The sequence below is a fragment of the Ranitomeya imitator genome, chromosome 1, assembly GCF_032444005.1.
Source record: "Ranitomeya imitator isolate aRanImi1 chromosome 1, aRanImi1.pri, whole genome shotgun sequence".
Lineage (NCBI taxonomy): Eukaryota > Metazoa > Chordata > Amphibia > Anura > Dendrobatidae > Ranitomeya > Ranitomeya imitator.
In genome coordinates, this window is record NC_091282.1 from 187,543,684 (window position 1) to 187,570,822 (window position 27,139).

The window sequence follows — 27,139 nt, forward strand, 5'->3', positions numbered from 1 at the left end:
GTTGCAGCTTCATCTATCTGCTTTAGAAGTAGACTTTCCATGGTTTCTGTTATATTTGGGGGTTTGTAACAGACCCCAATGAGAATTTTGTTACCATTTTTCCCTCCATGAATTTCGACCCATATATTGATGTCCTCCTGACACTTCTATATTGATCAGTCCTCCTGACACTTCTATATTGATCAGTCCTCCTGACACTTCTATATTGATCAGTCCTCCTGATACCTCTATATTGATCAGTCCTCCTGACACTTCTATATTGATCAGTCCTCCTGATACCTCTATATTGATCAGTCCTCCTGATACCTCTATATTGATCAGTCCTCCTGACACCTCTATATTGATCAGTCCTCCTGACTCTTCTATATTGATCAGTCCTCCTGACACTTCTATATTGATCAGTCCTCCTGATACCTCTATATTGATCAGTCCTCCTGACACTTCTATATTGATCAGTCCTCCTGACACTTCTATATTGATCAGTCCTCCTGACACTTCTATATTGATCAGTCCTCCTGATACCTCTATATTGATCAGTCCTCCTGATACCTCTATATTGATCAGTCCTCCTGACACTTCTGTATTGATCAGTCCTCCTGACACTTCTGTATTGATCAGTCCTCCTGACACTTCTATATTGATCAGTCCTCCTGATACCTCTATATTGATCAGTCCTCCTGACACTTCTGTATTGATCAATCCTCCTGACACTTCTATATTGATCAGTCCTCCTGATACCTCTATATTGATCAGTCCTCCTGACACTTCTGTATTGATCAGTCCTCCTGACACATCTATATTGATCAGTCCTCCTGATCTATATATATAATTGTCTAAGGGTTTTTCCGTCTGTCTTTCTGTCTGTCTGTCTGTCTGGGCACAGCGACGATGATGTCATAAAGGACGTAGACATCTCACGTTTCTGATTCAGCGACGGGCACAGTATCGATGTAGATGTCATAATGGTTGCCATGGCGACGATGATGTCATGAAGGTTGCCTCGACCAATCAGCGACGGGCACAGTGTGCCACGAATTCTGGAATCATCATTGTCCATATATTACGGGGACATGCATATTCTAGAATACCCGATGCGTTAGAATCGGGCCACAATCTAGTCTATATATATAATTGTCTAAGGGTTTTTCCGTCTGTCTGTCTGTCTGTCCTGGAAATCCCAGCTCTCTGATTGGTCGAGGCCTGGCGGCCTCGACCAATCAGAGACCGGCACAGCATCGACGTGGAAATCCTGCGTCTCTGATTGGTCGAGGCCGCCAGGCCTCGACCAATCAGCAACGGGCACAGCGACGATGATGTCATAAAGGACGTAGACATCTCACGTTTCTGATTCAGCGACGGGCACAGTATCGACGTAGATGTCATAATGGTTGCCATGGCGACGATGATGTCATAAAGGTTGCCTCGACCAATCAGCGACGGGCACAGTGTGCCGCGAATTCTGGAATCATCATTGTTCATATACTACGGGGACATGCATATTCTAGAATACCCGATGCGTTAGAATCGGGCCACAATCTAGTATTATCTATATATATAATTGTCTAAGGCACAGCGACGATGATGTCATAAAGGACGTAGACATCTCACGTTTCTGATTCAGCGACGGGCACAGTATCCACGTAGATGTCATAATGGTTGCCATGGCGACGATGATGTCATAAAGGTTGCCTCGACCAATCAGCGACGGGCACAGTGTGCCGCGAATTCTGGAATCATCATTGTCCATATACTACGGGGACATACATATTCTAGAATACCCGATGCGCATCTAAACAGTAGAAACCCCCTACAAGTGACCCCATATTAGAAACTAGACCCCCCAAGGAACTTATCTAGATGTGTTGTGAGGATTTTGAACCCCCAAGTGTTTCACTACAGTTTATAACGCAGAGCCGTGAAAATAAAAAATATTTTTTTCCCACAAAAGTTATTTTTTAGCTCCCAGTTTTGTATTTTCCCAAGGGTTACAGGAGAAATGGACCCCAAAAGTTGTTATCCAATTTGTCCTGAGTACGTTGATACGCCATATGTTGGGGTAAACCCCTGTTTGGGCACACGGGAGAGCTCGGAAGGGAAGGAGCACTGTTTTACTTTTTCAACGCAGAATTGGCTGGAATTGAGATCGGACGCCATGTCGCGTTTGGAAAGCCCCTGATGTGCCTACACAGTGGTAACCCCCCAATTATAACTGAAACCCTAATCCAAACACACCCTTAACCCTAATCCCAACGGTAACCCTAACCACACCTCTAACCCAGACACACCCCTAACCCTAATCCCAACCCTATTCCCAACCGTAAATGTAATCCAAACCCTAACCCTAACTTTAGCCCCAACCCTAACTGTAGCCTTAACCCTAGCCCCAACCCTAGCCCTAACCCTAGCCCTAACCCTAGCCCTAACCCTAGCCCTAACCCTAACCCTAATGGGAAAATGGAAATAAATACATTTTTTTAATTTTTCCCTAACTAAGGGGGTGATGAAGGGGGGTTTGATTTACTTTTATAGCAGGTTTTTTAGCGGATTTTTATGATTGGCAGCCGTCACACACTGAAAGACGCTTTTTATTGCAAAAAATATTTTTTGCGTTACCACATTTTGAGAGCTATATTTTTTCCATATTTGAGTCCACAGAGTCATGTGAGGTCTTGTTTTTTTTCCGGGACGAGTTGACGTTTTTATTGGTAACATTTTCGGGCACGTGACATTTTTTGATCGCTTTTTATTACGATTTTTGTGAGGCAGAATGACCAAAAACCAGCAATTCATGAATTTCTTTTGGGGGAAGCGTTTATACCGTTCCGCGTTTGGTAAAATTGATAAAGCCGTTTTATTCTTCGGGTCAGTATGATTACAGCGATACCTCATTTATATCATTTTTTTATGTTTTGGCGCTTTTATACGATAAAAACTATTTTATAGAAAAAAGAATTATTTTTGCATCGCTTTATTCTGAGGACTATAACTTTTTTATTTTTTCGCTGATGATGCTGTATGGTGGCTGTTTTTTTGCCGGACAAGATGATGTTTTCAGCGGTACCATGGTTATTTATATCTGTCTTTTTGATCGCGTGTTATTTCCCTTTTTTTTGGCGGTATGAGAATAAAGCGTTGTTTTTTACCTCGTTTTTTTTTACGGTGCTCACTGAAGGGGTTAACTAGTGATATAGTTTTACAGGTGGGGTCGCTATTTAGATAAAGTAATGTATTTGTAGGAACAATATTTTTTTTGGGGGGGGGGATTTTTTCTTTTTTTTTTTACACATTGGAATATTTTTTTTTTACACTCCAACATTGCCCCGGGGGGGGGGGGGAGGGGGGGGAGGGGAATCATGTTATAGTGCAAGATCGCTGATCTGACACTTTGCTGTGCACTGTGTCAGATCAGCGATCTGACGTGCACTTCTCCTGGCTTCCCGGCGCCTGCTCTGAGCAGGCGCAGTGAGGCCACCTCCCTGCAGGACCCGGATGCCGCGGCCATCTTGGATCTGGGCCTGCAAGGAGGAGAAGGTAAGAGACCCTAGCAGCAACGCGATCACATCGCGTTGCTGCGGGGGTCTCAGGGAAGCCCGCAGGGAGCCCCCTCCCTGCGCGATGCTTCCCTATACCGCCGGCACACCGCGATCATTTGATCGCGGTGTGCCGGGGGTTAATGTGCTGGGGGCGGTCCGTGACCGCTCCTGGCACATAGTGCCGGATGTCAACTGCGATAGGCAGCTGACACCCGGACGCGATCGGCTGCGCCCCCGTGAGCGTGGCCGATCGCTATGACGTACTATCCCATCGAGGGTCAGATAGGCCCAGGTCACCTCGACGGGATAGTACGTCATAGGTCAGAAAGGAGTTAATATGTGAAAATGCATTACCTACATGATTTCCTACCTATTGTATTTTACCTTAAAATTCTTATCATTTATTTACCTAGCACCATTTATCTAGCTGCCGACATAACTACAAGGGGCCCTCGGATCGAAAGGTGAGTATGTTTACTTTTTATTTTTTAACCTGTGACATATGTGGCTGGGCAATATACTACGTAGCTGGGCAATATACCGTATTACGTGGCTCTGTGCTGTATACTACGTCGCTGTGCAATATACTACGTGGCTCTGTGCTGTATACTACGTCACTGAGCAATATACTACGTGGCTGGGCAATATGCTCTGTGCTGTATACTACGACACTGGGCAATATACTACGTGACTGGGCAATATACTACGTGGGCTGTGCAATATACTATGTGGCTCTGTGCTGTATACTACGTCACTGGGCAATATACTACGTAACTGGGCAATATACTATGTGACTGGGCAATATACTACGTGGCTCTGTGCTGCATACTACGTCGCTGTGCAATATACTATGTGGCTCTGTGCTGTATACTACGTCACTGGACAATATACTACGTCACTGGACAATATACTACGTTACTGGGTAATATACTACGTAACTGGGCAATATACTGTGTGACTGGGCAATATACTACGTGGCTCTGTGCTGTATACTACGTGACTGGTGTAATATACTACGTCGCTGAGCAATATACTATGTGACTGGGCAATAAACTACATGGCTCTGTGCTGTATACTACGTGGGCTGTGCAATATACTACGTGGCTCTGTGCTGTATACTACGTGGCTGTGTGATATACTACGTGGCTCTGTGCTGTATGCTACGTCGCTGTGCAATATACTACGTGGCTCTGTGCTGTATACTACGTCGCTGGGCAATATACTACGTGGCTGGGCAATATACTACGTGACTAGGTAATATACTACGTGGGCTGTGCAATATACTATGTGGCTCTGTGCTGTATACTACGTCACTGGGCAATATACTACGTAACTGGGCAATATACTATGTGACTGGGCAATATACTACATGGCTCTGTGCTGCATACTACGTCGCTGTGCAATATACTACGTGGCTCTGTGCTGTATACTATGTCACTGGACAATATACTACGTCACTGGGTAATATACTACGTAACTGGGCAATATACTATGTGACTGGGAAATATACTACGTGGCTCTGAGCTGTATACTACGTGGGCTGTGCAATATACTACATGGCTCTGTGCTGTATACTACGTCGCTGTGCAATATACTACGTGGCTCTGTGCTGTATACTACGTCACGGGGCAATATACTACATAACTGGGCAATATACTATGTGACTGGGCAATATACTATATGACTGGGCAATATAATACGTGGCTCTGTGCTGTATACTACGTGACTGGGCAATATACTACGTCGCTGGGCAATATACTATGTGACTGGGCAATATACTACGTGGCTCTGTGCTGTATACTACGTGTTCTGTGCAATACACTATGTGGCTCTGTGCTGTATACTACGTCACTGGGCAATATACTACGTAACTGGGCAATATACTATGTGACTGGGCAATATAATACGTGGCTCTATGCTGTATACTACGTGATTGGGCAATATACTACGTCGCTGGGCAATATACTATGTGACTGGGCAATATATTACGTGGCTCTGTGCTGTATACTACGTGGGCTGTGCAATATACTACGTGGCTCTGTGCTGTACACTACGTGGGCTGTGCAATATACTATGTGGCTCTGCTGTATACTACGTCGCTGTGCAATATACTATGTGGCTCTGTGCTGGATACTACGTCACTGGACAATATACTAAGGCACTGGGCAATATACTACGTAACTGGGCAATATACTATGTGACTGGGCAATATACTACTCTGTAATGACAGGTGACATCAAGCCCGCAGCTTAATAATGGAGAGGTGTCTATAAGACTCCTCTCCATTACTAATCCTATAGTTATATGTTAAATAAGGACACAGACAGAATAAAATCCTTTATTTGAAAAAATTACACAGACTCCTTTAACCCCTTCCCGACCTGTGACACAGCGTATGCGTCATGAAAGTCGGTGCCAATCCGACCTGTGACGCATATGCTGTGTCACAGAAAGATCGCGTCCCTGCAGGCCGGGTGAAAGGGTTAACTCCAATTTCACCCGGCCTGCAGGGACAGGGGGAGTGGTAGTTTAGCCCAGGGGGGGTGGCTTCACCCCCCCCCCCCCCCCATGGCTACGATCGCTCTGATTGGCTGTTGAAAGTGAAACTGCCAATCAGAGCGATTTGTAATATTTCACCTAAAAAACTGGTGAAATATTACAATCCAGCCATGGCCGATGCTGCAATATCATCGGCCATGGCTGGAAACACTTATGTGCCCCCACCCCACCGATCGCCCCCCCAGCCCCCCGATCTGTGGTCCGCTCCCCTCCGTCCTGTGCTCCGCTCCCCCGTCCTCCTGTCCGCTCCCCCCGTGCTCCAATCACACCCCCCGTGCTCCAGTCAAACCCCCCGCACTCCGATCCCCCCCCGCACAGCGATCCCCCCCGTGCTGCGATCCACCCCCTGCACAGCGATCCCCCACCCCGTGCTCCAATCCACCACCCCGTGTTCCGATCCACCCCCCCATGCTCCGATCCACCCCCCGTGCTCCGACGCCCCCCCGTGCCCTGATCTCCCCCCCCCCCTTATACTTACCTGGCCTCCCGGGATCCGTCCGTCTTCTTTCCTGGGTGCCGCCATCTTCCGGCCGGCAGATTCGTTCCAAAGTGAGTTTTGGTCACTGAGATATAACCTATCTCAGTGATCAAAATAAAAAAAATAGTAAATGCCCCCCCCCCCCTTTGTCACCCCCATAGGTAGGGACAATAAAAAAAAAATATTTTTTTTTCCACTAAGGTTGGGGTAAGAACTAGGGTTAGGGGTAGGGGTAGGGTTAGGGGTAGGGTTAGGGGTAGGGGTAGGGGTAGGGTTAGGGGTAGGGTTAGGGGTAGGGTTAGGGTTAGGGTTAGGGTTAGGGGTAGGGTTAGGGGTAGGGTTAGGGTTAGAGCTAGGGTTAGGGCTAGGGTTAGGGCTAGGGTTAGGGTTAGAGCTAGGGTTAGGGGTAGGGTTTCGGTATGTGCACACGTATTCTGTTCCTCTGCGGATTTTTCCGCTGCGGATTTGATAAATCCGCAGTGCTAAACCGCTGTGGATTTATCGCGGATTTACCACGGTTTTTCTGCGCATTTCGCTGCGGTTTTACAACTGCAGTTTACTATTGGAGCAGTTGTAAAACCGCTGTGGAATCCGCAGAAAGAAGCGACATGCTGCGGAATGTAAACCCCTGCGTTTCCGTGCAGTTTTTCTGCAGCATGTGTACAGCGATTTTTGCTTCCCATAGGTTTACATTGAACTGTAAACTCATGGGAAACTGCTGCGGATCCGCAGCATTTTCCGCAGCGTGTGCACATACCTTTAGAATTAGGCCATGTGCACACGGTGCGGATTTGGTTGCGGATCCGCAGCAGATTGGCCGCTGCGGATCCGCAGCAGTGTTCCATCAGGTTTACAGTACCATGTAAACCTATGGAAAACCAAATCCGCTGTGCCCATGGTGCGGAAAATACCACGCGGAAATGCTGCGTTGCATTTTCTGCAGCATGTCAATTCTTTGTGCGGATTCCACAGCGTTTTACACCTGTTCCTCAATAGGAATCCACAGGTGAAATCCGCACAAAAAACACTGGAAATCCACGGTAAATCCGCAGGTAAAACGCAGTGCCCTTTACCCGCGGATTTTTCAAAAATGATGCTGAAAAATCTCACACGAATCCGCAACGTGGGCACATAGCCTTAGGGTTAGGGTTGGAATTAGGGTTGTGATTAGGGTTGTGATTAGGGTTATGGCTACAGTTGGGATTAGAGTTAGGGGTGTGGGGGGGTTAGTGTTGGAGTTAGAATTGAGGGGTTACCACTGTTTAGGCACATCAGGGGTCTCCAAACGCAATATGGCGCCACCATTGATTCCAGCCAATCTTTTATTCAAAAAGTCAAATGGTGCTCCCTCCCTTCCGATCCCCGACGTGTGCCCAAACAGTGGTTTACCCCCACATATGGGGTAACAGCATACTCAGGACAAACTGCGCAACAATTACTGGGGTCCAATTTCTCCTGTTACCCTTGTGAAAATAAAAAAATGCTTGCTAAAACATCATTTTTGAGGAAAGAAAAATTATTTTTTATTTTCACGGCTCTGCGTTGTAAACGTCTGTGAAGCACTTGGGGGTTCAAAGTGCTCACCACATATCTAGATAAGTTCCTTGGGGGGTCTAGTTTCTAAAATGGGGTCACTTGTGGGTGGTTTCTACTGTTTAGGCACACCAGGGCCTCTGCAAACGCAACGTGACGTCCGCAGACCATTCCATCAAAGTCTGCATTTCAAAAGTCACTACTTCCCTTCTGAGCCCCGACGTGTGCCCAAACAGTGGATTACCCCCACACATGGGGTATCAGCGTACTCAGGAGAAACTGGACAACAACTTTTGGGGTCCAATTTCTCCTGTAACCCTTGGGAAAATAAAAAATTCTGGGCTAAAAAATTATTTTTGAGGAAAGAAAACGTATTTATTATTTTCACGGCTCTGTGTTATAAACTTCTGTAAAGCACTTGGGAGTTGAAAGTGCTCACCTCACATCTAGATAAGTTCCTTTGGGGGTCTAGTTTCCAAAATGGGGTCACTTGTGGGGGGTTTCTACTGTTTAGGCACACCAGGGGCTCTGCAAACGCAACGTGACGCCCGCAGAGCATTCCATCAAAGTCTGCATTTCAAAACGTCACTACTTCACTTCCGAGCCCCGGCATGTGCCCAAACAGTAGTTTACCCCCACATATGGGGTATCAGCGTACTCAGGAGAAACTGGACAACAACTTTTGGGGTAAAATTTCTCCTGTTACCCTTGGGAAAATAAAAAATTGCAGGCTACAAGATCATTTTTGAGAAAATAATTTTTTATTTTTATTTTCATGGCTCTGCGTTATAAACTTCTGTGAAGCACTTGGGGGTTCAAAGTCCTCACCACACATATAGATTAGTTCCTTTGGGGGTCTAGTTTCCAAAATGGGGTCATTTGTGGGGGATCTCCAATGTTTAGGCATACAGGGGCTCTCCAAACGTGACATGGTGTCCGCTAATGATTGGAGCTAATTTTCCATTTAAAAAGCCAAATGGCGTGCCTTCCCTTCCGAGCCCTGCCGTGCGCCCAAACAGTGGTTTACCCCCACATATGGGGTATCAGCGTACTCAGAACAAAATGGACAAGAACATTTGGGGTCCAATTTCTCCTATTACCCTTGGCAAAATAGGAAATTCCAGGCTAAAAAATCATTTTTGAGGAAAGAAAAATTATTTTTTATTTTCATGGCTCTGCGTTATAAACTTCTGTGAAGCATCTGGGGGTTTAAAGTGCTCAATATGCATCTAGATAAGTTCCTTGGGGGGTCTAGTTTCCAAAATGGGGTCACTTGTGGGGGAGCTCCAATGTTTAGGCACACAGGGGCTCTCTAAACGCGACATGGTGTCCACTAACAATTGGAGCTAATTTTCCATTCAAAAAGTCAAATGGCGCGCCTTCCCTTCCGAGCCCTGCCGTGTGCCCAAACAGTGGTTTACCCCCACATATCAGGTATCGGCGTACTCGGGAGAAATTGCCCAACAAATTTTATGATCCATTTTATCCTATTGCCCATGTGAAAATGAAAAAATTGAGGCAAAAATAATTTTTTTGTGAAAAAAAAGTACTTTTTCATTTTTACAGATCAATTTGTGAAGCACCTGGGGGTTTAAAGTGCTCAATATGCATCTAGATAAGTTCCTTGGGGGGTCTAGTTTCCAAAATGGGGTCACTTGTGGGGGAGCTCCAATGTTTAGGCACACAGGGGTTCTCCAAACGCAACATGGTGTCCGCTAACGATGGAGATAATTTTTCATTCAAAAAGTCAAATGGCGCTCCTTCCCTTCCGAGCCTTACCATGTGCCCAAACAGTGGTTTACCCCCACATGTGAGGTATTGGTGTACTCAGGAGAAATTGCCCAACAAATTTTAGGATCCATTTTATCCTGTTGCCCATGTGAAAATGAAAAAATTGAGGCTAAATGAATTTTTTTGTGAAAAAAAAGTACTTTTTCATTTTTACAGATCAATTTGTGAAGCACCTGGGGGTTCAAAGTGCTCACTATGCATCTAGATACGTTCCTTGGGGCATCTAGTTTCCAAAATGGGGTCAATTGTGGGGGAGCTCCAATTTTTAGGCACACGGGGGCTCTCCAAACGTGACATGGTGTCCGCTAAAGAGTAGAGCCAATTTTTCATTCAAAAAGTCAAATGGCGCTCCTTCCCTTCCAAGCCCTGCCGTGCGCCCAAACAGTGGTTTACCCCCACATATGAGGTATCAGTGTACTCAGGACAAATTGGACAACAACTTTCGTGGTTCAGTTTCTCCTTTTACCATTGGTAAAATAAAAAAATTGTTGCTAAAAGATAATTTTTGTGACTAAAAAGTTAAATGTTCATTTTTTCCTTCCATGTTGCTTCTGCTGCTGTGAAGTACCTGAAGGGTTAATAAACCTCTTGAATGTGGTTTTGAGTACCTTGAGGGGTGCAGTTTTTAGAATGGTGTCACTTTTGGGTATTTTTAGCCATATAGACCCCTCAAACTGACTTCAAATGTGAGGTGGTCCCTAAAAGAAAGGTTTTGTAAATTTCGTTGTAAAAATGAGAAATCGCTGGTCAAATTTTAACCCTTATAACTTCCTAGCAAAAAAAAAATTTGTTTCCAAAATTGTTCTGATGTAAAGTATACATGTGGGAAATGTTATTTATTAACTATTTTGTGTCACATAACTCTCTAGTTTAACAGAATAAAAATTCAAAATGTGAAAATTGCGAAATTTTCAAAATTTTCGCCAAATTTCCGTTTTTATCACAAATAAACGCAGAATTTATTGACCTAAATTTACCACTAACATGAAGCCCAATATGTCACGAAAAAACAATCTCAGAACCGCTAGGATCCGTTGAAGCGTTCCTGAGTTATTACCTCATAAAGGGACACTGGTCAGAATTGCAAAAAACTGCAAGGTCTTTAAGGTCAAAATAGGCTGGGTCATGAAGGGGTTAATATTCTAAATTAAACCATACTTACTGCAACACCTGATTCCCTGACGCCCTCGATCTCCTGTAATAAAAATAACATAAAAAAGCAAAAATATACCATACCTGTCCGTCATTGTGTCCCATGCTGTAATCCATGTCTGGGGGCGAAATAGTTTTCAACCTGGACTGTGCTGATGTGAGCGCAGCATCATTCACCAACAGTGACATAGTCACCGGCATTTTCCCACGTCCTGAGATCACTGCAGTTCAGCCCGGCCTCAATGATGTCACCACTGGTGAATGATGCTGCGCTCTCACAGGCTCATTCACCAATGATTTTCAGCCAGGACGGTCTCATCTTGGCACCGTCCAGGTTGAAAACTATTTAGCCCCCAGACATGGATTACAGCATGGGACACAACGATGGCCACCTTTTCTGGGCAGCTGCGGGCTGCTGTTTTTAGGCTGGGGGCCTATATCAATGGCCCCTTACCAGCCTAAGAACAGCAGCCCCCAACTGTGAGCTTTAGCAAGGCTGGTTGTCAAAAATGGGGGACCCCACGACACTTATTGCCGCCCTTATTCCCCGGCGGCTGTCCGTGTGATACTGATGCATCACACGAACATAATCCGCGTGCGGTACGTGTTTACACGGACCCATTGACTTGAATGGGTCCATGTGATCTGTGCAGCTGCACAAAAATGGACATGTCTACGTGTGGGTCACACGGACGCACTGTCTGTGAAAAAACACAGATATGTGCACAGGCCCATTCATTTGAACGGGTCTAGGTGTGTCAGTGTCTCTGTTACGTGTGAAAACTGTCACCACACATACTGCAGACACTGAGGTGTGAAAGATGCCTTAGTTACAGCACAATATATTGTCGTAGTTACGGATCCTTCAACCTGAGCTATCCCTTTCCTCTCTGGCAACTCTGGCCCCTGGTTCTCCATCCGGCTTTGTGGCTCTCACAAGTCCTGTCCCGACTTCCATAAGTGCTTTCCAGTCTGGCTTTCCCTTGTGTAAAGAGAATAAGGCAATTTTATCTGTGTCTAATTCAGGCCGTAGGTCCTGGATGTTCAAGGAAGATCCACTGAAGTTTGTCGTGGCCATTCTCATGCTGCCTGACAGTCCCTAACCGTTTGTGCCCTCCAGCCCACTGGCCTTGAACTTTTGCTATCACAACTGTGATAGAAATATATATATCATGTAGATTTCACTTGCATGTATACTCCTCTATAAACATATATACTCATATATCCACAGCTAATATATACTCAGCTAATATATACTCAGCTAACACCCTTGCACCTCTCCAGTCCATCCTTAACTCTGCTGCCCGATTAATCCATCTCTCTCCTCGCTACTCCTCCGCTTCCCCCCTCTGCAAATCTATTCACTGGCTCCCATTCCCTCAGCGTATCCAGTTCAAATTACTAATACTGACCTACAAAGCCATCCATAACCTGTCTCCTCCATATATCTCTGAACTAATCTCCCGATATCTTCCCTCACGCAATCTCCGGTCCTCCCAAGACCTCCTTCTCTCCTTCACACTTATTCGCTCCTCATCCAATCGCCTCCAAGACTTCTCCCGAATATCCCCCATCCTCTGGAACTCTCTGCCCCAACACGTCCGACTATCAACCACAGTCGGATCCTTCAGACGGAACCTGAAAACTCATCTCTTCAGGAAAGCCTACAGCCTGCACTGACACCGCTGCTGCTTCATCACTATCGAAGCTACCACCTCACCAACACCGGAGCTCCTGCAACCCTCAACCTACTGTCTCCTTCCCCATAATCCTGTAGAATGTAAGCCCGCAAGGGCAGGGTCCTCGCCCCTCTGTATCAGTCCGTCATTGTTAGTTTGTTTACTGTATGTGATATCTGTAACTTGTATGTAACCCCTTCTCATGTACAGCACCATGGAATCAATGGTGCTATATAAATAAATAATAATAAATAAATAAATAATAGTTTATAATCAATTGCTCAATTTGACCACATGAGCTAGGCCAGATGGTTCCTCGGTGCTTCCCAGACACCCGAAAAGCGGAACAGTACCAGATGTATTAAGTGCTGATGAGATGTCTCAACTTTGTCCTAGATGCAGAGAGCTACATTTTAGTTGCTTAATCAGCATTCATATGTGCATTAATCAAAATATTCCATATATATTTAGATAACCAATAACAGAGGAGCTAGACAATATGGTAATTAACTAACCACCCCTAACTACCCCCCTTCTATATGCGATTATAAAACTATGTATGTACAATAAATCATCAGTATTGATGGAATGCTTTTCTGTCACAATGGTGTACAGTCCATTCTTGATGAGCGCTCAAAATACTCAGTCTTATTGGGAACGGCCACAGCACACACAGGGATAGATTTATCCAAACCAAATTTCCATAACATCTGGCGTTTGCTCACGGGGCATGGACAAAACACACAGGGACCCTGCAGACCGGAGAGACGGAGGTGTTGGCCACGGCCTTGGTTCACAGGACAGAGACTGCACAGCTCCATAAGTAAGGTAAGAAAATGTTATCATCTTACCTGAAAGTCTCCTGTGCCCAGTCCGGGTCTATACCTCTTGCCGGTCAGGTGTGGTCACCACCGCATTCCCAGGTAGTGTAAAAAGTCCAAGCCCGTATCCAAACCCTGGGATATAAGTCAAAGTGTCTGCTGTGTGCCGTGTATGTGTTCTGTGTTTGTGTAAGATCTGGGAGACAGTTGGAACGGTGACTGTTTTGCTTGTGGCTGCTGGGTAACAGACCGCAGGAGGTCAAATCGCTCGATAAGTTATTGCAGGATTCCCATGCATAGGAGAGACAGGCAGTCCCGGGGCAGGTGGTCCCAGGCTCCAGGCACAGGTAGTGATAACTTAGAGGGCTACTGCAGATTCCCGTAGTGCCGGCGAGCCAGTTAGGATGACCGGACCGCGGTGGTAGATTTCCCGCTTGTGTTTCTCACTCAGGCGGCCGGCCACAGGTGTGCCCAGTGCAATTGACAGTAGTCTGTTCCCAGAGTAACCTGCACGTGTTACAGAATAATAAAAAGGGCATATCGGGTCTCCCGGACGTCTTTATCTGTTTGGTTTGTGTCACGTTTTGCTGCTTTAAATGCATACAATTGTATAGAGAAGTTTTTTCCCGTCCCCGTCTGCTGTAGCAAAGATATAACCATTGTAAATCACACTTGTCATATCTGTTTTTGCAAAGTTTCCTGTTTCTGCATTCAGAAAAGTGCTACAGTAGCAATTTTTGAAGAAGTGAAACTAAATGGTATCTATCATTTTTGCTGTGATATACTTGTTTTCAGATAAATGATTTTAGTGATATTGGATACAGCAGCATAAGAAATGGGGAAGTGTGTGTGTCTGGCTGCGTTTGAGGACAGAGGAAAAAAAAAGAGAAGCCGTTTTAACTTTTTACTCTTTTGAAGGTTTTCCTTCTGTCTTTTTACATTTTAAAGTTTTTTTTTTTAAGTTTTCCAAAGTTTTTCCTTCTGTATCAAAATTTTAAGTTTTTGGTTGTGTACCAAGTTTTTGATGGTTTTCTTTTCTTTTGGTTTCAACTTCTTGTACCAACTTTTTGAAGGTTTTCTTTTTGTTTTTTTGTGTTTTTATATACCAATTTTTTTGAAGTTTGTTGTTGTTTTCTTTTTCCTTTTTGTTTGTTTTTCATTTTTGTTTTTGCCATGGGGAATAAGGTGGCCAAGCAACAGGAGGGTCTTTTATTTCCTGATGAGAAAACGGGCCCCCAGATAGTGGCGGAACACAAAGGTGTTAAGTATGTGAAATCCATCAGAATGGCAGAATTCAAGCTGCGGAGTGGCATGACATAGAAAGGAAAATAAGGGAAGTTAGCTGATGTTAAATTGCTGAATACTAATACATGGTATAATGTAGCAGCGGAGCTTACATCGCTTAGGTGGTACAGAAAGATATGTGAGCAAACCAGGAAATGATTTTTAGGTGTATAATATGGGGAAAGGTATTAAGCCATCAGCACCTCCCCATACATTAGGCATGTGCAGTCTGCTCTCAACAGAATCCATAGTATAGGGAGTTTTTGCACAGTATGTGGTGAGCCCCGCCCAACCTTTGTACAGGGAGATGGCACTGTTGCTCTGACCATGCCGTCTCAGGCTGCATCAAAGAAGAAGGAATTCTCTTCTTGTCTTTCTCCTCCATCTTTCTCCTCGCTATCCTTTTTCTCTGTCACTCTTTCTCTCCTCCTTCTCCTCTCTCACTCTCCTTTCCTCTCCTCTTTCTCCACACTTTTCTCTCTCTCTTTCCCTCTCTCCAAACATCTCTATCTCTCTCCTCTACTCCTCCTTCTCCTTCTTCTCCACACCTCTTTCCTCCTTCACTCACCCTTTTCCTCTCCTCCTTCTTCACTCCCCCACCACACCTATCTCATCCTGCTCTTCCTTCTCGACACCCATCTCCATGCCTCTCTTCTCCTCTTCTCTCTCCTCCACACCTCCCATCTTCTCCTCCCTCTGTTCCTTTTTTCCTCACACCTCACCTCCTCCTCCTATACACCTTTCATCAACCCCTCCTTATTCTTCATCTTCTTCATCTCCTTCTCTGCTGGATCTCTTCTTCTCTGCCCCATATATCTCCTCCTGTTTCAGATTCTTCTTCTTTTGTGTTGCCGGCTAGGCCAACTCCCAATTCAAACAATGTCGTGCTTACAGCACAAGGCACCCCTTCTATGTCCCTGGCACAGTCCAGCCATTGCCCGTTATGATATCGGGGGAAGAAGGTGAAAATCCCCCTACACACAATGCAGTGGGCAACCCCCAGACACATCAGGCAGCAGACAGCTCAGCCCTGGGTGCAGAGGGGGGAGGACTGACATCATCATCTGCTGATAATGTACAACTTCAGCACCGGTCAGAGCTGCCTACATTCACATCAACATAGAACTATAAGCCTATGCTTCAGCAAGGGGGGAGACATCCACACACAAAAAGGCAACTTCTAAGTCCAAAAATCAGCCAGTGTATGACCCCAGGACACGCTATCACAACTATTCCTCTGATGAAGATGAAGAGGGAACATCATACATGCTGCCCAGTACTAGGAAAAGAAACCCACAGGCACCAAGAATGCAGGGGCAGATAGAGGCACCACCATTACACTATGTGCACTTCACCCCAAGTCAGGTGACCAGCATTCTCAACAATCTTTCAGACCCAGGGATGCATCCCATGCCATTTTACCGAAGAATGTAGCAGAACCAGCGAACATATGCAGCCACCTGGAATGATCTCTGGGCCATAAATGGAAATAAAAGCGGGTGATGGACTCTGGCCAATCATGAAGGAACAATTCAAACTTCCAGCAGAATTAGACGTATACGCTTGGGAGTCAGGGCCACAGCTAACTGATCTGCTCAGAGAGTGGGCCAAAGGCAGATTGGCAGGACAAGCCCTCAGCTTACATGACATGAGCCAAGACAAGACAGAGTCTGTAAAGAAGTTTCATGGCAGAGTAATGCAAGTATTCCAAGACTTGGGCTTCACTATTCATGACCAGATACACAGGCAAATGTTGGCACAGGCCTTTGTGCATGGACTGAGACAGCCAATCAGGAAACCACTGGTAGTGGCTAGGCCCGAGAACAGGTCAATGGCAGTGGACTGACCCAGAAAAATGGGTTATGTGCGCCTAGGAGACTGTTTATTGTCAGATTGTCCCCAAAACTGCCACCATCATAGTTCGACAAAGAGTGCGAAGAAGGAAACGGGTGCGGTGCTGCTGAGAATGCCGGAAGGGGAGCCAGAAGTGAAGACGCTGCAAAGTGCCGAGCGACACACCGGAAGAACCTCTGCAGAGGAGACACCGACCTCAATAAGGTTAGCAAAGGGGAGAAGTTATGTCAAACCAGGGAGAAGAAGTGGTGGCAGATGCAGCCGCAGCCCCTGTAATGCCCCAAGCCCTCGGGTTGGATGCAGCCACCGGTCTCATGGCACCCTCGGGCCTCACCATGGACGCACCTGCAGGGCCCACAGCTTCAATCAGCAGGCCAGACACCGCTGCCGCTACAATGCCCATCATGCCATTGTCCACAGTAGCCAAAGGGATTGAGTCCCAACCAGGAGTGCAGAAGACGACCCCTCTCATGGTAACCACTGATCTGGAAGCGCAACCACCCTACAAAGACAGAAGAAGCGTCAAGTGTTGCAACTGTGGCAAGTTTGGCCATTTCTGGAACCAGTACAGAGCACCCATGCAAACCAAGAGTTGGTCCAGAGAAACAGGTCAAGGAAGAAGTACAGAAGGCAGTGAAGTACCCCGTCCATAGGACAGGGGCAAGCAAGCCAGGTCCGCAAGACACTACGCTCCTGACATGTAAAAGCCCTTCTGCAGGACCAATACCTCAAATTACTCTGAAAGTGGATGGCATTGTCAGATCTTTTCTTCTGCACACCGGTGCAGTCAGAAGTGTGATGAGACCTGTGGAACTCCCCGATCCCACCTGCCTACCAGAATCCTCTGTGTCTCGCATGGGCATTGATGGTCAAGTCAGACATTCTCAGCTTACAAAGCCTCTGAGCGTGTGCACTCAGCCAGGACACTCTATCCTGTCCCAGTTTGTGGTGTCAGGGACCTGCCACTTAATCAGCTGGAAGCGGACCTACTGCAGAAGCTGAAGGCAATCACAGTGTTCCAGGAAGATGGGACTGTGACACTTTTTTCATCCCTGACCCAAGAAGAGTCATGCTGGTGGCCCTACAAGAACCTCAAACAACCGCCGGAGGCCTACCCAAGGAGGTACTGGATGTAGTACCAGAAAGTCTATGGTCTAAGGAACCCTAGGACGTGGGAAAACCTCAAGTTACACCAGTACGGGTGTCACTCAAGCCAGGTACCCCGTACCCTCGTAAGGTCCAGCATCCCTGTTGTGAATTCTGTGGCTGAGTTCACTTCTGTGGTCACAAGTGGTATTGCAGTCTCTGGGCTTCCTCCCTCAGGTGTTTTGGTGAGCTCGTTGGCTGCCTTGCTATTTAGCTCCACCTGAGTCTGTCTTCCTTGCTCCTTGTCAATGTTCCAGTGTTGGATCTGAGCTACTGCATCTTTCCTTGGGCCTGCTGCTCTGCTAGATAAGTGCTTCTAGTTTGTTTTCTGTTTTTTCTGTCCAGCTTGCTATTAACTTTTGCTGGAAGCTCTGAGAAGCAAAGGGGTGCACCGCCGTGCTGTTAGTTCGGCACGGTGGGTCTTTTTGCCCCTTTGCGTGGTTTTCGTTTAGGGTTTTTTGTAGACTGCATAGTTCTCTTTGCTATCCTCGCTCTGTCTAGAATATCGGGCCTCACTTTGCTGAATCTATTTCATTCCTACGTTTGTCTTTTCATCTTGCTAACAGTCATTATATGTGGGGGGCTGCCTATTCCTTTGGGGTATTTCTCTGAGGTAAGTCAGGCTTGTATTTCTATCTTCAGGCTAGTCAGCTCCTCAGGCAGTGCCGAGTTGCATAGGTAGTGATAGGCGCAATCCACTGCTGCTTATAGTTGTGTGAGGATAGATCAGGTACTGCAGTCTACAGAGATTCCACGTCTCAGAGCTCGTCCTATTGTTTTTGGTTATTGCCAGATCTCTGTATGTGCGCTGATTACTGCACGCTGTGTTGCCTGATTGCCAGCCATAACAGTACAAGGAGCCACACCAATGATTCCCAATAGAGGGAAAAAAGAAATCCTGACATCATTTTTTTTTCTTAGCTCTGTCTTCAGTCTTTTTTTTCCCCTAGACATTAGAGTGCTTCAGGACACAGCTGTGGACATGGATATTCAGGCTCTGTGCTCCTCAATGGATAATTTCGTTGTAAATGTACAAAAGATTCAAGATACTATTGATCAGAAATCGATGCTAGAACCAAGAATTCCGATTCCTGATTTGTTTTTTGGTGACAGAACTAAGTTCCTGAGCTTCAGAAATAATTGTAAGCTATTTTTGGCCTTGAAACCTCATTCTTCTGGTAATCCTATTCAACAGGTTTTGATTATTATTTCTTTTTTGCGCGGCGACCCACAGGACTGGGCGTTTTCTCTTGCACCAGGAGATTCTGCATTGAGTAATGTTGATGCATTTTTCCAGGCGCTGGGATTGCTTTACGATGAGCCTAATTCAGTGGATCAGGCTGAGAAAAATCTGCTGGCTTTATGCCAGGGTCAGGATGATGTAGAAGTATATTGTCAGAAATTTAGGAAGTGGTCAGTACTCACTCTGTGGAATGAATCTGCACTAGCGGCTTTGTTCAGAAAGGGTCTCTCTGAAGCTCTTAAGGATGTAATGGTTTCCTATGCCTGCTGGTTTGAATGAGTCTATGTCCTTGGCCATTCAGATCGGTCGTCGCTTGCGCGAGCGTAAATCTGTGCACCATCTGGCGGTATTGTCTGAGAGTAAACCTGAGCCTATGCAGTGCGACAGGACTATGACTAAAGTAGAACGGCAAGAACACAGACGTCTGAACAGACTGTGTTTCTATTGTGGTGATTCTACTCATGCTATTTCTAATTGTCCTAAACGCACTAGGCGGTTCGATAGCTCTGCCGTTATTGGTACTGTACAGTCCAAATTCCTTTTGTCCATTACCTTAATGTGCTCTTTGTCATCGTATTCTGTCATGGCGTTTGTGGATTCAGGCGCTGCCCTGAATCTGATGGATTTGGATTATGCTAAACGTTGTGGATTTTTCTTGGAGCCTTTGCGGTGTCCTATTCCGTTGAGAGGAATTGATGCTACACCTTTGGCCAAGAATAAGCCTCAGTACTGGGCCCAGCTGACCATGTGCATGGCTCCTGCACATCAGGAAGATATTCGCTTTCTGGTACTGCATAATTTGCATGATGTGGTCGTGTTGGGGTTGCCATGGCTACAAACCCATAATCCAGTATTGGATTGGAACTCTATGTCGGTAACCAGCTGGGGTTGTCAGGGAGTACATGGTGATGTTCCATTTTTGTCTATTTCGTCATCCTGATGTCCCTTCTGACATCCCAGAGTTCTTGTCGGACTTTCAGGATGTATTTGAAGAGTCCAAGTCTGATGCCCTACCTCCGCATAGGAATTGTGATTGTGCTATCGATTTGATTCCTGGTAGTAAATTCCCTAAGGGTCGTTTATTTAATTTGTCCGTACCTGAACACACCGCTATGCGCAGTTATGTGAAGGAGTCCCTGGAGAAGGGACATATTCGCCCATCGTCGTCACCATTGGGAGCAGGGTTCTTTTTTGTAGCCAAGAAGGATGGTTCGCTAAGACCGTGTATTGATTACCGCCTTCTTAATAAGATCACTGTTAAGTTTCAGTATCCCTTGCCATTGATTTCTGACTTGTTTGCTCGGATTAAGGGGGCTAGTTGGTTTACTAAGATTGATCTTCGTGGTGCGTATAATCTGGTGAGAATCAGGCAGGGAGATGAATGGAAAACGGCATTTAATACGCCCGAGGGTCATTTTGAGTATCTGGTGATGCCGTTCGGACTTGCCAATGCTCCATCTGTTTTTCAGTCTTTTATGCATGACATTTTCCGTGAGTATCTGGATAAATTCTTGATTGTTTACTTGGATGACATTTTGATCTTCTCAGATGATTGGGAGTCTCATGTGAAGCAAGTCAGAATGGTTTTCCAGGTACTGCGTGCTAATTCCTTGTTCGTGAAGGGATCAAAGTGTCTCTTCGGTGTGCAGAAAGTTTCATTTTTGGGGTTCATCTTTTCCCCTTCTACTATCGAGATGGATCCGGTTAAGGTTCAGGCCATCCAGGATTGGACTCAGCCGACATCTCTAAAAAGTCTGCAGAAATTCCTGGGCTTTGCTAATTTTTATCGTCGCTTCATCTGTAATTTTTCTAGCATTGCCAGACCATTGACCGATTTGACCAAGAAGGGTGCTGATTTGGTTAATTGGTCTTCTGCTGCCGTGGAAGCTTTTCAGGAGTTGAAGCGTCGTTTTTGCTGTGCCCCTGTGTTGTGTCAACCTGATGTTTCTCTTCCGTTCCAGGTCGAGGTTGATGCTTCTGAGATTGGTGCAGGGGCGGTTTTGTCACAGAGAGGTTCTGGTTGCTCAGTGTTCAAACCATGTGCTTTCTTTTCCAGGAAATTTTCTGCTACTGAGCGTAATTATGATGTGGGCAACCGAGAGTTGCTGGCCATGAAGTGGGCATTCGAGGAGTGGCGTCATTGGCTTGAGGGTGCTAAGCATCGCGTGGTGGTTTTGACTGATCATAAGAACCTTACTTATCTTGAGTCTGCCAAGCGCTTGAATCCTAGACAGGCCCGTTGGTCGTTATTTGTGATTTCATACCTTCCGGGCTCTAAAAATGTGAAGGCGGATGCTCTGTCTAGGAGTTTTGTGCCCGACTCTCCGGGGTTATCTGAGCCGGCGAGTATCCTCAAGGAAGGAGTCATTGTGTCTGCCATCTCCCCTGATTTGCGGAGAGTGTTGCAGAAATTTCAGGCTAATAAACCTGATCGTTGTCCGGCCGAGAAACTGTTCGTCCCTGATAGGTGCACTAGTAAAGTTATCTCTGAACTTCATTGTTCGGTGCTGGCCGGTCATCCAGGAATCTTTGGTACCAGGGAGTTGGTTGCTAGATCCTTCTGGTGGCCATCTCTGTCACGGGATGTGCGTGCTTTTGTGCAGTCCTGTGGAATTTGTGCTAGGGCTAAGCCCTGCTGTTCACGTGCCAGTGGGTTGCTTTTGCCCTTGCCGGTCCCGAAGAGGCCTTGGACACATATTTCGATGGATTTCATTTCTGACCTTCCCGTTTCTCAAAAAATGTCGGTCATTTGGGTGGTCTGTGATCGCTTTTCTAAAATGGTCCATCTGGTGCCCTTGGTTAAATTGCCTTCCTCCTCTGATTTGGTGCCTTTGTTCTTCCAGCATGTGGTTCGTTTACATGGCATTCCTGAGAATATTGTTTCTGACAGAGGTTCCCAGTTTGTCTCGAGGTTCTGGCGAGCCTTTTGTGGTAGGATGGGCATTGACCTATCTTTCTCCTCGGCCTTCCATCCTCAGACTAATGGCCAGACCGAACGAACCAATCAGACCTTGGAAACATATCTGAGATGTTTTGTTTCCGCTGACCAGGATGATTGGGTGTCATTTTTGCCGTTGGCTGAGTTCGCCCTTAATAATCGGGCCAGCTCGGCTACCTTGGTCTCTCCATTTTTCTGCAATTCTGGGTTCCATCCTCGTTTCTCTTCAGGACAGGTTGAGTCTTCGGACTGTCCTGGTGTGGATTCTGTGGTGGACAGGTTGCAGCAGATCTGGACTCAGGTAGTGGACAATTTGACCTTGTCCCAGGAGAAGGCTCAGCTTTTCGCTAATCGCAGACGCCGTGTGGGACCCCGACTTCGTGTTGGGGATCTGGTTTGGTTATCTTCTCGTCATATTCCTATGAAGGTTTCCTCTCCTAAATTTAAACCTCGTTTTATTGGTCCGTATAGGATTTCTGAGATTCTCAATCCGGTGTCTTTTCGTCTGATCCTCCCAGACTCCTTTTCCATACATAATGTATTCCATAGGTCGTTGTTGAGGAGATACGTGGCACCTATGGTTCCATCTGTGGAGCCTCCTGCCCCTGTTTTGGTGGAGGGGGAATTGGAGTATATTGTGGAGAAGATTTTGGATTCTCGTGTCTCTAGACGGAAACTCCAGTATCTGGTCAAATGGAAGGGTTATGCTCAGGAAGATAATTCCTGGGTTTTTGCCTCTGATGTCCATGCCCCAGATCTTGTTCGTGCCTTTCATGTGGCTCATCCTGGTCGGCCTGGGGGTTCTGGTGAGGGTTCGGTGACCCCTCCTCAAGGGGGGGGTACTGTTGTGAATTCTGTGGCTGAGTTCACTTCTGTGGTCACAAGTGGTATTGCAGTCTCTGGGCTTCCTCCCTCAGGTGTTTTGGTGAGCTCGTTGGCTGCCTTGCTATTTAGCTCCACCTGAGTCTGTCTTCCTTGCTCCTTGTCAATGTTCCAGTGTTGGATCTGAGCTACTGCATCTTTCCTTGGGCCTGCTGCTCTGCTAGATAAGTGCTTCTAGTTTGTTTTCTGTTTTTTCTGTCCAGCTTGCTATTAACTTTTGCTGGAAGCTCTGAGAAGCAAAGGGGTGCACCGCCGTGCTGTTAGTTCGGCACGGTGGGTCTTTTTGCCCCTTTGCGTGGTTTTCGTTTAGGGTTTTTTGTAGACTGCATAGTTCTCTTTGCTATCCTCGCTCTGTCTAGAATATCGGGCCTCACTTTGCTGAATCTATTTCATTCCTACGTTTGTCTTTTCATCTTGCTAACAGTCATTATATGTGGGGGGCTGCCTATTCCTTTGGGGTATTTCTCTGAGGTAAGTCAGGCTTGTATTTCTATCTTCAGGCTAGTCAGCTCCTCAGGCAGTGCCGAGTTGCATAGGTAGTGATAGGCGCAATCCACTGCTGCTTATAGTTGTGTGAGGATAGATCAGGTACTGCAGTCTACAGAGATTCCACGTCTCAGAGCTCGTCCTATTGTTTTTGGTTATTGCCAGATCTCTGTATGTGCGCTGATTACTGCACGCTGTGTTGCCTGATTGCCAGCCATAACACATCCCCTGTCCATCGCCTAAAGTCGAGCTGTCTCTGACCGACTGAAGATCTACCTGGAAAGAGGAATCATTGTTCCTTGCACATCGCCTTCCAATACCCCGCTTTTCCCGGTCAAGAAAAAGACTGTAAAAGGAGAGCCAGCCAAGTTCAAAATGGTACATGACCTGAGAGACGTGAATGACGCCACGGCGTTTGAAACTCAAATTGTGCCGAATCTGCACACACTGCTCTCAAATGTGCCTGCCACAGCAAAAGTGTTCACAGTGACCGACCTGGCTAATGTTTTCTTCAGTGTTCCCCTTCACCCGGATGACCAGTACCTGTTTGCCTTAACGCACCAGGGGGGACAGCACACATGGACAGTGATGCCACAGCGGGCCCGGAACAGCCCTTCACGGTTCACCAAAGCAATGTCCACAGTCCTCGCCAACTGGGTCACAGAACATGCAGAAGTAACCCCGCTACAATACGTGGACAATCTACTCCTTTGTGCACGTGTAAAGCCCATTCCTTGTCTCTCCTACTCTACCTGGCGGAGCAGTACTGCAAGGTCTCAAAGAACAAGGTCCAGTGGTGTCTGAAGCGAGTTACGTTCCAGGGACACTGTATTGCCACAGTTATGACAGTTTTGCACTTGCAATCTCTCTTCTGGATCTCTCCATACCTCTGGGTAAAAGGCTGCGAACACGGTTCAAAGAATCCACATCACCAGTGAGTTTTGTGTTTTGTCTGTTTATGTCCGTATGAGAGTTGAATAATAGAGTTATAAGATGACAATTGTTATCTGTATTACTACATGTATGCTACGACATAGGTAACACATTGACTCACCAGTGAAGTCTCCAGTAGAAGTCTTTCATTTTCGCTTTTCATCTTCATCCAGCACAGATGGCCATCACTTTTACCAGCCAGGACTTGTCTCTGCAGAAAATAACATAGTTATCTAGAGCACCGCTCCCAAAGCACATGCACCAATTTTTTCACAACCTCTACTCTACAGCAGATGCAGAAAAAAAGCGACATAGTGCCGCCCTGCAGAGTAACAGGGCCCTCCCCCATTGAAAACAGTATCCTCAAAAATAAAATACATCCCAGCAGTAATAATATCCCTTAATTAGCCCCTACAATAATAATATCTCCAATCCTGGCCCCCTTGTGTCTCATTCCTGGCCTCTTGTGTCTTTTTTCTGGCCCCAGCCATATGTTCTCCCACCCTGGCACCATGTGTCTCCATTCTGCCACACATGTTCTCCCATCTTGCCCCCATGTGTCTCCAACCTACCCAAAGTGTCTCCAACTTTCCCCATATGATCTCCCATCCTGCTCCATCTGTCTCCATCCTGCCCATGTGACATCTCCATCCTGCCCCATCTGACATCTCCATCCTGTCTCGTGATCCTGCACAATCTGTCTCTATCCTGCCCCATGATCCTGCCTCACCTGTCTCCATCCTGCCACATGTGTCCCATGATTCTGCCTCATCTGTCTCCATCCTGCCCCATGTATCCCATGATCCTGCCCCATCTTTCTCCATCCTTCCCCATGACCCTGCCCTATGATCTTGCCCATCTGTCTCCATATTGCAGCAAAAAAAAAAAAGTTTTTTCATACCTCGCTGCGGTCAAACATCGTTGTCTACCCCATTCATTTGAGGCGAGGACTCACCGGCACATGACAGAGACATCATACCCTGGCGGCGTGCTTGCCGACGTCAGCTGCCAGCATATGATTAGCTGGTGGCTTTTAACTATTGCCATGTGGGCCCACACAGCAATAGATTTTAACCAAACGTGCATCATAAGACTGAACTGGCAGGATCCTGCCCCTGGAGACTGGTGAGTAGAGGTTGGGGCAGTCTGGGCCCTCTCTGATCACTCTGCCCCATACACCAGTAATGCCCTGATTGCGGCCCTGGCCCACTCTATACAGTATGACTACCCATATATCCTCCTATATACAGTATGAGCTTCCACATTACTTCTTATATACAGTATGAATTCCCAAATAGCCTCCTGTATACAGTATGAGTCCCCACATAGCCGCCTATATATGGTATGAGTCCCCACATAGCATCCTATATACAGTATGAGCTTTCATAAAGCCACCTTATATATAGTATGAACCCCCACATAGAACCTTTTATACAGTTTTAGCAGTGGTGTAACAAACGAGGGGCCGGCCGAAGTCAGCAGAAACTTCAACGGGATGTGCGCACAGTTGAACCCACATAAGACTGCATGTGTATGTGACCAGGGGTGCTTGGCAGTGATGTCATGCGCTCGCGTCGCTTGCACGCTGAAGTCAGCTACCAGCTTCACAAGAGGACGCCACACTTCAGGGGATCGTTGGGACAGTGATTATTTATCTGTTTATTTTGAATCAGTGGCCATACTACAACATGGATCACTACGGGCTTTTTACTTGCAGTCATACCCACCAGATGTGTTTCATATCACCCACTGAGTTACATCCTCTGAAACATCTATCTGTTATGCTGGGGTAAATTTTCTGTAATGTTTCTGGGACTTAATATGCTCTATGGAGAGCTTTAAAGGGAATCTGTCACCCAAAAATCATATATGAGCTAAGGCCACCGGCATCAGGGGCGTATCTATAGCATTATGTAATGCTGTAGATAAGCCTCTGATGTATCCTGAAACATAAGAAAAACAGGTTATATTATACTCACCAAGGGGCAGTCCCACTGTGGTCCGGTCCGATGGGCATGACGGTCCGGGTCCAACGCCTCCCATCTTCATATAATGACGTTCTCTTCTTGTCTTCCTGCTGCAGCTCCGGCACAGACGTACTTTGTCTGCCCTGTTGAGGGCAGAGCAAAGTACTGCAGCAAGCAGGCGCCGGGAAAGGTCAGAGAGGCCCGGCGCCTGCGCACTGCAGTACTTTGCTCTGCCCTCAACAGAGCAGACAAAATACGCCTGCGCTGGAGCCGCGGCAGGAAGAAAAGAAGAGGACGTCATCGTATGAAGCTAGGAGGCGCCGGACACGTACCGCAACGCCCATTGGACCGCAGAGGGACCACCACTGAGTGAGTATAATATAACTTGTTTTTCTTACCTTTCAGGTCAAATTGAGGGCTTATCTACAGTATTACAGAATGCTGTAGATAAGCCCCTGATGCCGTTGGCCTTAACTCATACACGATTTTTGGGGTGACAGATTCCCTTTAAGCGATGTTTCAGTGACTGAGGTCTGGTTGCCGCCTTTTGACAATGTATCTCAACCTTTCAAATGACATGGTAAAGCCTAGGTCTTCCTCCATTGTTCTATGAACTTTGATTTTTCACTTTCTTTGGGGAGGAATTAATGAGGAGTACAATAGTGATATTATTACTCGCCCAAAAGAGTTATTAAAGGGAACCTGTCACCCCGTTTTTTGAGATTGAGATATAAATACTGTTAAATAGGGCCTGCGCTGGGTGTTACAATAGTGTATGTAGTGTACCCCGATTCCCCACCTATGCTGAGAAATAACTTACCAAAGTCGCCGTTTTCGCCTGTCAATCAGGCTGGTCAGGT